The sequence below is a fragment of the Salvelinus sp. IW2-2015 genome, linkage group LG9, assembly GCF_002910315.2.
Source record: "Salvelinus sp. IW2-2015 linkage group LG9, ASM291031v2, whole genome shotgun sequence".
NCBI classification, from domain to species: Eukaryota; Metazoa; Chordata; class Actinopteri; order Salmoniformes; family Salmonidae; genus Salvelinus; species Salvelinus sp. IW2-2015.
The window spans coordinates 17,144,455-17,155,232 of NC_036849.1; the positions used below are offsets into that span (position 1 = coordinate 17,144,455).

The following is a 10,778-nucleotide window of genomic DNA, read 5'->3' on the forward strand; positions in this document are numbered from 1 at the left end:
ATAAAACATTTTGTCTCATCAATCTACACACAATACCCTATAAGGACCCTGTTTTCTTTTTTTTGTTGCAAATGTGACCCGATTCAGGAAACTAGGCGTATGTCGCAAGTCACGACTTCACAAGAGAGCCTTTTGAATGTAAAAATAATATATTTTTTATCAAAATGTGTTTTTGGCAGAAATGCCTTCTCGATCATGTGAACTTTCATGTGTCTTAATATCAAACGTGTATGTCATCTGTAAATACCAATACAATTATTAAATTACGAGCCTAGTTGGTTTAGCCACAGAAAAAGTCGGCAACCTTCCCGCTAGCCATGATTGGCTGAGATATTGAGTGGGCTGGACATGCCGAGAGATGAGTTTGGATTGGTCTGTGGTGTTGCATCTTTTGTCTTTAAAATGAGCTGCTCGTAATGCGTTAATAATCCTTTCTACTGCAGTTTTTTTAGAAAGATATTATGTTAGCAATGGAGTACTGCAAATATGTTGTTACTGCTCTCAATAACATTGCTGCCCTGAATTTATCAGGCGTTATCGACAAAGGTCAGTGGGAAAAAGTTATGATTGACTACTTTCTGGATGACTATCGTGCCATGCAAAATGCTTACTCTCTCATTTCATAACACGTTTTGAAATCAGTGGAACACAACGGGCCAAACAAGCTGTGTAAACTAAACAGAAACAACACAGGATGTCTTATAAAAGAGGTTGCAGTCTGCCATTAAGCTTTCATTAATGTATACAGGTACAAATCTAGCTACAGATTCAGATATTATACGTTTCTAATTCTGTCCGAAAATTGTTTTCATTGCAAGCTAAAGCTTGCGGTTAGCCATCCAGCCATTGAACAATGAACCTAACGTTATTTGGTTAACTTTAGCTTGCCATGACAATCGGTTTGTATTGCTAGTAACGTTATTCTATGGATTGGGATTATAGTTACTTTTTTAGCTAGCTAGCTAGCTAACGTTAACGTGACATGTCTAAACAAAAGATCCAAAGTTAAAGCGTGTTGTTAGCTAGCTAATGTTAGCTGAGGTTAGGTAGGTGGCTGGCTTGCTTGCTAGCTGTAACGGCAGTCTAGCTCTTCCTCCTCCTCAGACGAGGAGAGGCGAGAAGGATCGGAGGACCAATGTGCAGCGTGGTAAGTTTCCATGATTTAATAAGCACGAAAACTATACACAATACAAAATAACAAAAATAACTAACCGTAACAGTCCCGTGTGGCACAAACACTYACACAGAAAACAACCACCCACAAATCCCCAACACAAAACAAGCCACCTATATATGATTCTCAATCAGGGACAACGATTGACAGCTGCCTCTGATTGAGAACCATATTAGGCTGAACACCAAGTCAAGTACACGAACTTCTGTGATGAACTCTAAGGTAGTCTGTCTACTTTATCGGAGTCAGCAACTTCGGATTTGACAAAAATGTCACGTGTCTATGTGCTGTTTTGTGCATATGAGTGGAATAGATACATGAATTGGTGTGAAATGTAAAGTTTACGGCATTAGCAGACAGCCGCTACACTATGGTTCTCATCAGCCAATAGGAAGTGATTCTGCAGTGGTGACTCACAGACCACTTCTCAAATCCTAAATGCTTTCTGGCTTGATTTTGGTCACTTTTTGAATGCTGGCGGTGCTAGGCCAAGACTCCTAGTGGTAGCATGAGACCCGGTGGAGTCTACAATTCCAAATCACATAACGCTGGGTTGTAGCGTAGTGCGCTCAAAATCCAGGATGGGCACATTCAATGCGAAGCTGTAGATGCAAGAGAGGTTTGCATTGTGTACTGTCCAGGCGTAGTGTCCAGACCATGGAGGGCTACCATATAAGTAGGTGCTTTGTTTTGTGTTGGGGATAGACATGTGGGCTCAGGTACTAGTTTTCTGTCAGTGGTCAGTGTTTGTGCAACACGGGAACTGTTACGGTTAGTTTATTTTAGACGTGAGTGGGGGATCGTATAGTTGTTGCGTATACAATCCTGTAGCAGCGAATGGATAAGCCCTTTCGTGGCTTATTAAATTCATGGAAACTTACGCACGGCTGCAATGGTTATACGTCTCTCCGATCCTTCTCGCTTCTCCTCCGTCTCGCCTTTGTGGCAAAGCGTGGTATGCGAACATGGGCCAGAGCCTGCAAAATACCTTCGAAGGCAGGCCCGAAGAATGGTGGGGGCATGGGTAGATATGTGTCTTCACAAGGCTCTAGAGCGAAATTTCAATGCTCGATACCTGCCGTTACAGAACACCCACCTACTCGACCAAGAACAGGCGTCGGCGTACCCGGACCTTGGCGAGACCAGGAGCAGCAGGCGGCCACTCTCACACAGGACTAACCTGGACATGGAGAGAAATTATGAACTGGTCAAACCGACGACACATGGGCTAACGGTTGCGAAAAGGATTCCGCCATCCCAATGGGAACATGCTGTCGAGGCAGCTAGGAGAGCAGAGGCACTTGCGAAGGGAGAGGAAGCCGGACGTATATTGCTAGGAGGCGAGCAAAGACGGGCTCTAGCACGGAAACCCACGCGGGCAGGTACATCGAAAATAGACACTCCCAAATAAAAGCGTCTGTCAATATAGGTGGAGGGGGGTGGGAACCGGGGGGATATTGCTTTCATCTGTAGAAGAGAGGCTCAATGTGGGGCGAAGCGCCAGGAGTAGGAGAAACCTGGGCCGCCCACTTGACATCATGTTCTCCTACACAATCGTGGTGTTCGTCGAGAGCGGGAGTACGGTGGCACACATATGAGCCAAAACAGTCCTGGCACGGTGTATCTTGGGGTGTTAGGACGGAAGCACAAGAGCCGCCCAAACCGGTGTGTGGCACTGTCGGGCCTCGTAGTGTCCCACTCTATACCAGCACCCGGCGGTGGCCTGCATGTTATTCCATGAGTCCTGTCTTTCTCCTGACCCGCTGCATTGACTGGGCAGACCAGGCATGCAGGCATTGTTGCTTGGCATGATGGAGGTTGATAGTCATCTAGCAGCACGCCAACGATGCGACAACTGGAAGCTCCCGAGAAAATTACAAACAGTTCTGCCTAAGCATGTAAGGTAGCGTCTCCTCGGGCCGTGTACATGGCACAAGCCTTACGCATGACGATGTCCGGTTTATGAATTCGCTAAAACACAGCCATGCGTTAGCTCTTCGCGGGAGTGTGTTGAGTTATATCCCACCTGGCCTCCGGGCAAGAAAGGTGTGGGTTAGTTCTGTGTGGGGGGGGATCATGGGGGCCTTAAGCGGAGAGAGGAAGACAATTCGTGCAAGGCTTGCTCACAGGGTGAAAGATAAGGTAGGTCAGGGGTGGAGGCGAGCTGAGGCTTAGATGTAACCGGCATAGCTTTCACAAAAAGAAAGGAGCCAGTTTATCGAACACCTGCGAAAGTTGTTGTAACTGCCAAGCAGTGAGAGTAGATGGTAGAGGTATGGAAGAGGGTATCCCGGTTGAGGGCGCGGACCTTCCGCGCCGCAAGCTCCCTAGGAGAATAGACATTCACTGTGAGTACAGCGCAGAAAGAGTCTTAAGGAAGCAGTGATGTACACCAGCACAGGTTTCCAGTGGCGTTTCCAGAGCCCCTGAAGTAAACCTTGTGCTCTCCAGCTTTTCGACCCTCGCTCCACTCTCTCTGTTTCCCTCTCTTCTACCCCCTGTGGTCGCAGCATCGGCTTATCGGTTCGGATCCCTCACAGCCCAGTACCTCCAGTTTCCGGTACCTGAAGCTCCAGACATTACGCACACAGCCAACTTATCCTGAGGCAAGGCTATAGTGCATGGCTCCTGACCCGAGAGTTGTTTGCCCACCACCTCTAGATGCATACCGAGCTGGTGGTTATTTTACAAAAGCCGTAGGTAGTCACATCAGTGCTTCTGACAACCACGCACAATAGTCACCAATAACAGAACACAGTTTCCTCTCTTGCCTCAAAAAATAATAGTTTTCAATAAATATTTTGAGGTAAAAAGCTGAGAAATTTTGCATTTGCATAAATCCTCCCCATCCAATAAAACCATACACCCGAGTGTCTATCAGATATTTTCAACACTCTGAAAAGGGAAGCGATGTACCACAAAAAATGCTGCACAGAAGCTTAGCAAAATTATCCAGCGGACTTAGTCCTTGCTTATCGCACGCCTAAACATAATCCACAATGTAAGTGCAATCCAAGGCCCTGCTGGCACTACTTCTGTCGCAGCACTTCTTCTTAAGGTTAAGCAGCCTGTACTATCGTAAAAGTAGGCCGTGGATTATAGGTTCCCAACCGCGCCCGGCCCTGAAGCATCCACCTCTAAATACACAATCACCCCGTCCTGCCCAGCTCCGTCTGAGCCATCCGTCTGCCCAGCGCCGTCTGAGCCATCCGTCCTGACCTCAGCGTCCGAATGAAGCCTATAGAAGGACGGTTGTGACTCTCTTTTTAGCTAATTTATTAAAAAAATCTGCAAACACACAGCGAAACATCGAGTCTGCAAACAGTATCCGCCGTCCGTACTCTTACTTCAGTACTTTTAGAAGCACTGCCGTTGTTGCAGTGGATTACACGCCCGTCGAGTAAGTCTTAGGGCGCTATGTGACACCGTACACTGCCGGAGCCCCCACAGCACCCTGTTGGCCACAAGTCAGTCAGAGCCGCACGCAAGAACTCGTTCTCTAGTGGACGTTCAGTTTTCTCTCCCATCTACTCGTGCAGCGTACTCCCGTCCAACGAGACTGCTCGCAAAGATTGGGATGCGGGCAGAGCATCCTAGGAGGCCAAGCAGCGTACCTGCTCCAGAGTCTCCCACAGAGACATGAGTAGATCGGGTTTTCAAGTCCAGACTTCTGGTTGGCACACAAGGACATTGAAGGGCCCCCCCTTTTGCGTCCCCGAGCCCACTTCCTGGCATTGTCTTTGGGCTGTGGGCTTAAGGTCCTTGTCCTGTTTGAGGTAACCTTTTGTCCCCATTTTGAGTCTGAGCGCCTGGAGCAGGTTTTCATCAAGTATCTCTCTGTACTTTTGCTCCGTTCATCTTTCCTTGATCTTGACTAGTCTCCTGCCCTGCCGCTGAAAAGATGCCCAACAGCATGAAATGCTAGCACCACCATGCCAACCGTAAGGATGGTGCAGTTTCCCCCCGACAATGAAGCTTGGATTCAGGCCAAGAGTTTCAATCTTGGTTTCATAAAACCAGATAATCTTGTTCTTATTGTCTGAGAGTTATTTAGTGCCTTTTGGCAACTCTAAGTTTATGTGCCCTTTCCTGAGGAGTGGCTTCCGTCTAGCTACTCTACATATAAGGCCTGATTGGTGGAGGGTGCAGAGATGGTTCTTCTGGGGGTTCTCCCATTCCACAGCATGAATCTGGAGCTCTGTCAAGAGTGACCATTGGGTTCTAGGTCACCATCCCTGACCAAGGCCTTTCTCTCTCCCCCGATTGCTCAGTTTGGCTGGGTGGCCAGCTTCTAGGAAGAGTCTTGGTTGGTTCAAACTTCTTCCATTTTAAGAATGATGACGGCCACTGGTGTCTAGGAAACGTCATATTGCTGGCAGTGATGGGGTTTGGTTACCTGGGTCTTACCATCATGAATGATTGTGCCGGATGTAGAGAGACTAACAATACGCTGTTCAGCATTGATCCAGAGCTGCTATGGACGGATCAAGAGGTGGACTGACTAGCAAAGGAAGGTTCCATCCTTGCTGTCCCAGTCCCCAAGTCCATTACTCCTGGCGTTCAAGAAATGCTCGAAACAGATTGTGTCAAGGCACAGATCTGGGTAAGGGTACCAAAACCATTTTCTGTGCAGCATTGCTAACGTTCGCCCTTACCAAAGTTTAACACAAATGTGTTCGTGACGTATCGCATCATTGCTTGAAACTTGGATGGGAAGAAAAGTTTAGCGAAACACCCTGAAACAGACTCCTTCTCTATGTATGCTTGAGGCCACCCTCAGCCAACTGGAACCGAATTCGGGCGAGAAGGGCTCGCGTTCAGGGAGGTGACACTAGAACCCAATGGTTTCGATCCCCGGTACCTGACAATGCTGCCTCGTTATGATGGTGTCACCTATCCTCTTCTGTCGTGACAGATTGGCGACCGAAATCTCCGTCCCCTAGACTAACTCGAAATATCTCGATGCTACTTTCAGCCAAAACTGCTAACTGACATTCTTCTCCATAGAGGTCAGGCCTTTAATGGTAAGAGTATGCGCGTAAGCAGGCCAAGCCTAGTTGTCACACCCACCTCGTACGACCGACTAAAGTGGATTCATATTATCCATAATGACCCTTCTGCTGTACAAGTAGTTTGCATGACAAATAGTTAGAAGCCGATCCACTCTTGTGCCATAAAATGTATCATGTTTTATACTCTTCACACCAATAAGCACGAGACAAAGCATTGCAAGTCAAGTGGATGGTACTTATGAAAGGCCTCACCCGATCTTGAGAATGCTCATGTGGTCTCCTGCATTTCCTAATAGCATTTTTTCTACTGTTTGAGTTGGCGAATACGCGCGGCGTAACCATATGGCGCATATACTTTTTTGGCTGCTAAGGCCCAACTGGGTGTGTCTGGCAGCCGATTTTAACAATTCTGGCATTGGTTGGACGGTGGGGATTTTTTCAGCGGCAGGCAGGGTTATTTGACTAGGTCTGCCGGAAGATGCTAATTTCGGTAGAAACGAGACAGAACCGTGTATGGCGACAAATGCTAGGCTAGATGTAGAAAATATCAATTAGATGACAATATAAGATCCTGCCTCTCAAAAAGAGCCTGTCCGACCTCATCAGTGGCTTGGATATCCTTCATCTAATGACATGTGACCACGTGGTCCAATCTTGTGCCAACCTTCAGTGAGACAAGGGAGTTGCAGCTTACATGCCAAATCACATGAGCAATACAATTAAATAAGAGTTAAGTGGACTCTGCGCGGGGACAAGCTCAAGTCCTTGTGTGGCCCCAGAGTCTGGACTTTGAACCCGATCTATGATCATCCTCACTAGAGTAGAAAGTTGTAATAAGAATCATGCTCAAGGATGCAGTCTAGAACATGGGAAACAGGATGCACGTGGACTCAACTTTCACCGTCATCATACCCGCCAGTCTGACACATGATGTAAGACTAGTTGTATATGATTGTACATATGTAGCTACTGTCGATCGGAATTCACGATAGGAGAAGAACTACAATCAGTGCTCAGCCCAGGTTTGTGTGTGCCCTATCCAGAGTAGTGTAAAGGTCGATACATTACTCTCAACACAAAGTATTACCACAGCGCCTTAAGTCCTATTTCTTAAGAATGTAGAGCTATGGTGCTTTCAATCTTAATTAGACATAAATGCGAGATTAAACAGAAGAACAGTTGTGGTGAAAACCATGAGTTTAGATATATTTATTCGTAGAGTATATATAATTATCTAAATTGTATTAACACATATTGAGAGCTATAGGGGGGCTCCAAATATAACAAATATTTAGTCAACCCACAGTGTAGCTTTTAAGTGGCTTGCACGGACAATACATACATTCGAGTGAATTCTCATTATAGTGATGCTAGATTAGCGTATGTAGTGTGGGTTGGGGATAAACGTATTATATAAAAATGACCTGTTTATTATTTAGAATATTACTTGAAGAGACATTAGAGGTTTCAATTATCCTTTTAAGTACAAGAAGTATAGTGGAAGGAATGGTAGTCCTTTTTTGTTATTGTGGAGAGTTAAATTTTGAATAGCACCTATTTGTTGAACATTTTTAAAAATTATATGGTGGCCAAAAGTAAATTTAGAGTGAGAAATATCTAAAATTTAAGCAATAAAGACACAAATGTCATAATCTAGCTGTTAACTCTAATTCTATCGTTTAGATATAAAATCCAATGACATGCTAACACTCTCTCCATCCAGCAATATAGTTTTTGATGTACTATCTACATCAGTAACTATTGCTCGTCAGAAGTGTTGAATATAATCTAGCTGATTTGAACTTGTGCCACAGTCTTACATGAATAATTAACCTAAAAAAGATGCAACTATACTGTTTCGGGTGGTCTATTACAAAGTTGATTAATGAGTGACTAGAAATGTTGGCGGATATATAGTTTATGAGATTAATTGTTAAAGAAGAAGAGTGCTTCGCTTAATTGTTTAATTATTATTGTGATGTTTATTTTTGTTTATTTGTTTGGTTTCTCTATATGTGCTTGGGCTTGCTGTTTTTGGCAATACTGTCTTCGCTGACTCTTTTTTCTACGCAGCTTTATATTTGAGTTCAATATAGGGTGCGGTTCCTATTGTAATTTTTTCTTCTGGGGCCGATATGAGGTGCATCTACGAGTATAGCTGTTACGCCGGACTGTGCTCGTGCTTTTCGCGAGGAATCCGAAGGTTCGTGCTTGATCGGGTGCTCTGTTTTGGGTGTGAAGTGGCCGAAAAGAGACAACGAATATCGTGGTGGTCCGACTTGATGTGATTCAACGGTCAAGGAGTGGTCGCGCTGAGGCGTGGTCAGTGGGTCTTTGCTTGAGAGGTTCTCGTTGGATATAGAGGGCACACTTGAGGGAAATGGCATCTAAATATTTAGATTTGCATAGTGTTTAGTTTGTTTAAGCGGCGCCATTGTGAGGGATCAGGGAATTTCTTTCACTAACTTGAGTAGACTGATAGAGACCTCTGACATGATAGTACTCTGGAGTACGCCGTGGAGCGAACTCTCACCATTCTTGCTGCAGAGATCATTCTTACGCTTGTGACGCTTTCGCGTTTTTGGACCGTGTTTTGGGTTCATTCGTCTGATGTGTGTCTGAGGATGCCTCTACGCTGTGCCTCTCGCCTCGTATGCTTAGAGATGTGTTATGACAAGCTTCTGCGGCAACGTTCCGTTGCCATTAGGTTACCGACGAGTTGATTATGAGTTTTCGCTTACTTATGTCAAAGTGGGCTCTCTTTCGTTTCTGAGTGCATTCCGATTTTAAATTAAATTAAGTCATGTTGATCCAAACCACCGCTGCGCCTTTGTCCCAATCCTTGCCTCCTTGTGCCTTTTCCTGGAGGAACATATAAACGAGGTAGATTTACGCAAAGGGCTTCTGCGGGGCACAGGTAATAAGAACACCACCAACCTCACACGCGATCCAGCCCAGGTTCGTGGTAAAACCGGGCGAGCCGAGATCGGAGATCAAGGCGCAGCGAGCGAAGCGGCCTCATTACCCAACAGTGACTTTTGTGCGACAGCCTAGGTGTTGGTGGAGGTGCCAAACTCCTTCATACGCGAACCCGCCTAACGGGACTCCTGAAGGCACTAAGGTAATACTCCGTGGAGATAGATATTCGCGGCCCCTGCTCTTTACTTATGAAGCAGTCGTGGGAGTGCAGCTAGACAAGCTGAGAGGCGGGTGCGTTCTGCCTGCTCTGAGGAGGCAGCCACGGAAGCTGCGGCGGGAAGACCTGAGAGAGCTCCGCGCCCAAAACAAATATCTTGTGGCGGGTGGTCTAAAGGGGAGGTTCAGTGCCGCAGCTAAGGTCATATGTGTTTGAGACCGTGCTCGTGCGGCTCGCGCTTATTACTTCCCGGGCCTCTTATACCGTTGGATGAAGGCGGGTGAGTGCGGAGAACACCGTTGTTATGCGGAGCAGCCGCACGTGTGTCTCCTGTAACTTGCATGAGCCCGGGCGGGTTATCCACTCCCGACTGGCCGGGCTAGATTGAGCATTGAAGCCAGTTGCATGAAGCCGGCTCCACACATCTGGTCCTCAGTCGTCTTCGGCCGGTGTCATGGCACCTAGCCCTTAACGCATGTGTCCCCGGTTCCCAACACAGCCAGTGCGGGTTATTCCACCTCCCGCACTGGTCGCTACGGGAGCATTTCAACCAGGTAAGGTTGGGCAGGCTCGGTGCTCAAGGGAGCCAGTACGCCTGCACGGTCCGGTTATCCGGGGCCACCCTCGTCCCCACCCAGTACCACCAGTGCCACTCACGCACCAGTTTCCAGTGCGTTCCAGAGCCCTGTTCTCCCTCCACGCACTCCCTGTGGTGCGTGTCTCCAGCCCAGACCAGTTCCGGTACCAACCACCACCTCCTGTGGGCACCTCAAGAGTCCCTGTGTGCCCTGTTCTGCTCCCCGCACTAGCCTTGAGGTGCTGTCCTAGTCCGGTACCACCAGTTCCGGCACCACGCACCAGGCTACTGTGCGCCTCAGCAGGCTCAGAGTCGCCGTCTGCCCAGCGCCGCTGAAACGCCGCCTGCGCTCCCGTCTGCCAGCGCCGTGCGCTTCCGTCTGCCCAGCGCCGTCTGAGCCACCGTCTGCCCAGCGCCGTCTGAGCCTCCGTCTGCCCAGCGCTGCCTGGAGCCGTCCGTCTGCCCAGCCGCCGTCTGAGCTTGCCGCGTCTGCCAGCGCCAATCTGAGCTGCCCGTCTGTCCTGAGCCTTTCCAAGCCGCCCGTCTGTCCTGAGCCTTTCAGAGCCGTCCGTCAAGTCAGGAGGCCGCTGAGCCGTCCGTCAGCCAGGAAGGCCGCTAGAGCGTCCCGTCAGTCAGGAGCCCGCCAGAAATCCCGCGCCAGTCGGAGCGGCGAGAGTCGTAGTCAGCCAGGATCGGCCAGAAGTCGTCAAGCAGCCAGGAATCGGCCAGAAAGTCGTCAGCCAGCCAAGGATCGGCCAGCAAGTCGTCAGCCAGCCCAGGATGGGCCAGAGTCGTCAGCCAGCCCAGGACGGCAGAAGGTCGTCAGCCAGGGGTTTCTTTGTTTCTTGCTGGTTGATTTTTTGGTTGACACAACCCACA

General features: G+C 48.0%; 1 long non-coding RNA gene across 1 annotated transcript in view; it reads left to right on the forward strand.

Moving 5' to 3' along the window:
• The first annotated feature begins 440 nt into the window (after positions 1–440).
• LOC139028206 (uncharacterized) overlaps positions 441–10,778 on the forward strand; it is a 12,621-nt gene continuing 2,283 nt past the window's right edge. The window contains exon 1 of the long non-coding RNA XR_011480396.1: positions 441–1,147. This is a non-coding gene — a long non-coding RNA (uncharacterized lncRNA). The remainder of the gene's footprint in view (positions 1,148–10,778) is intronic.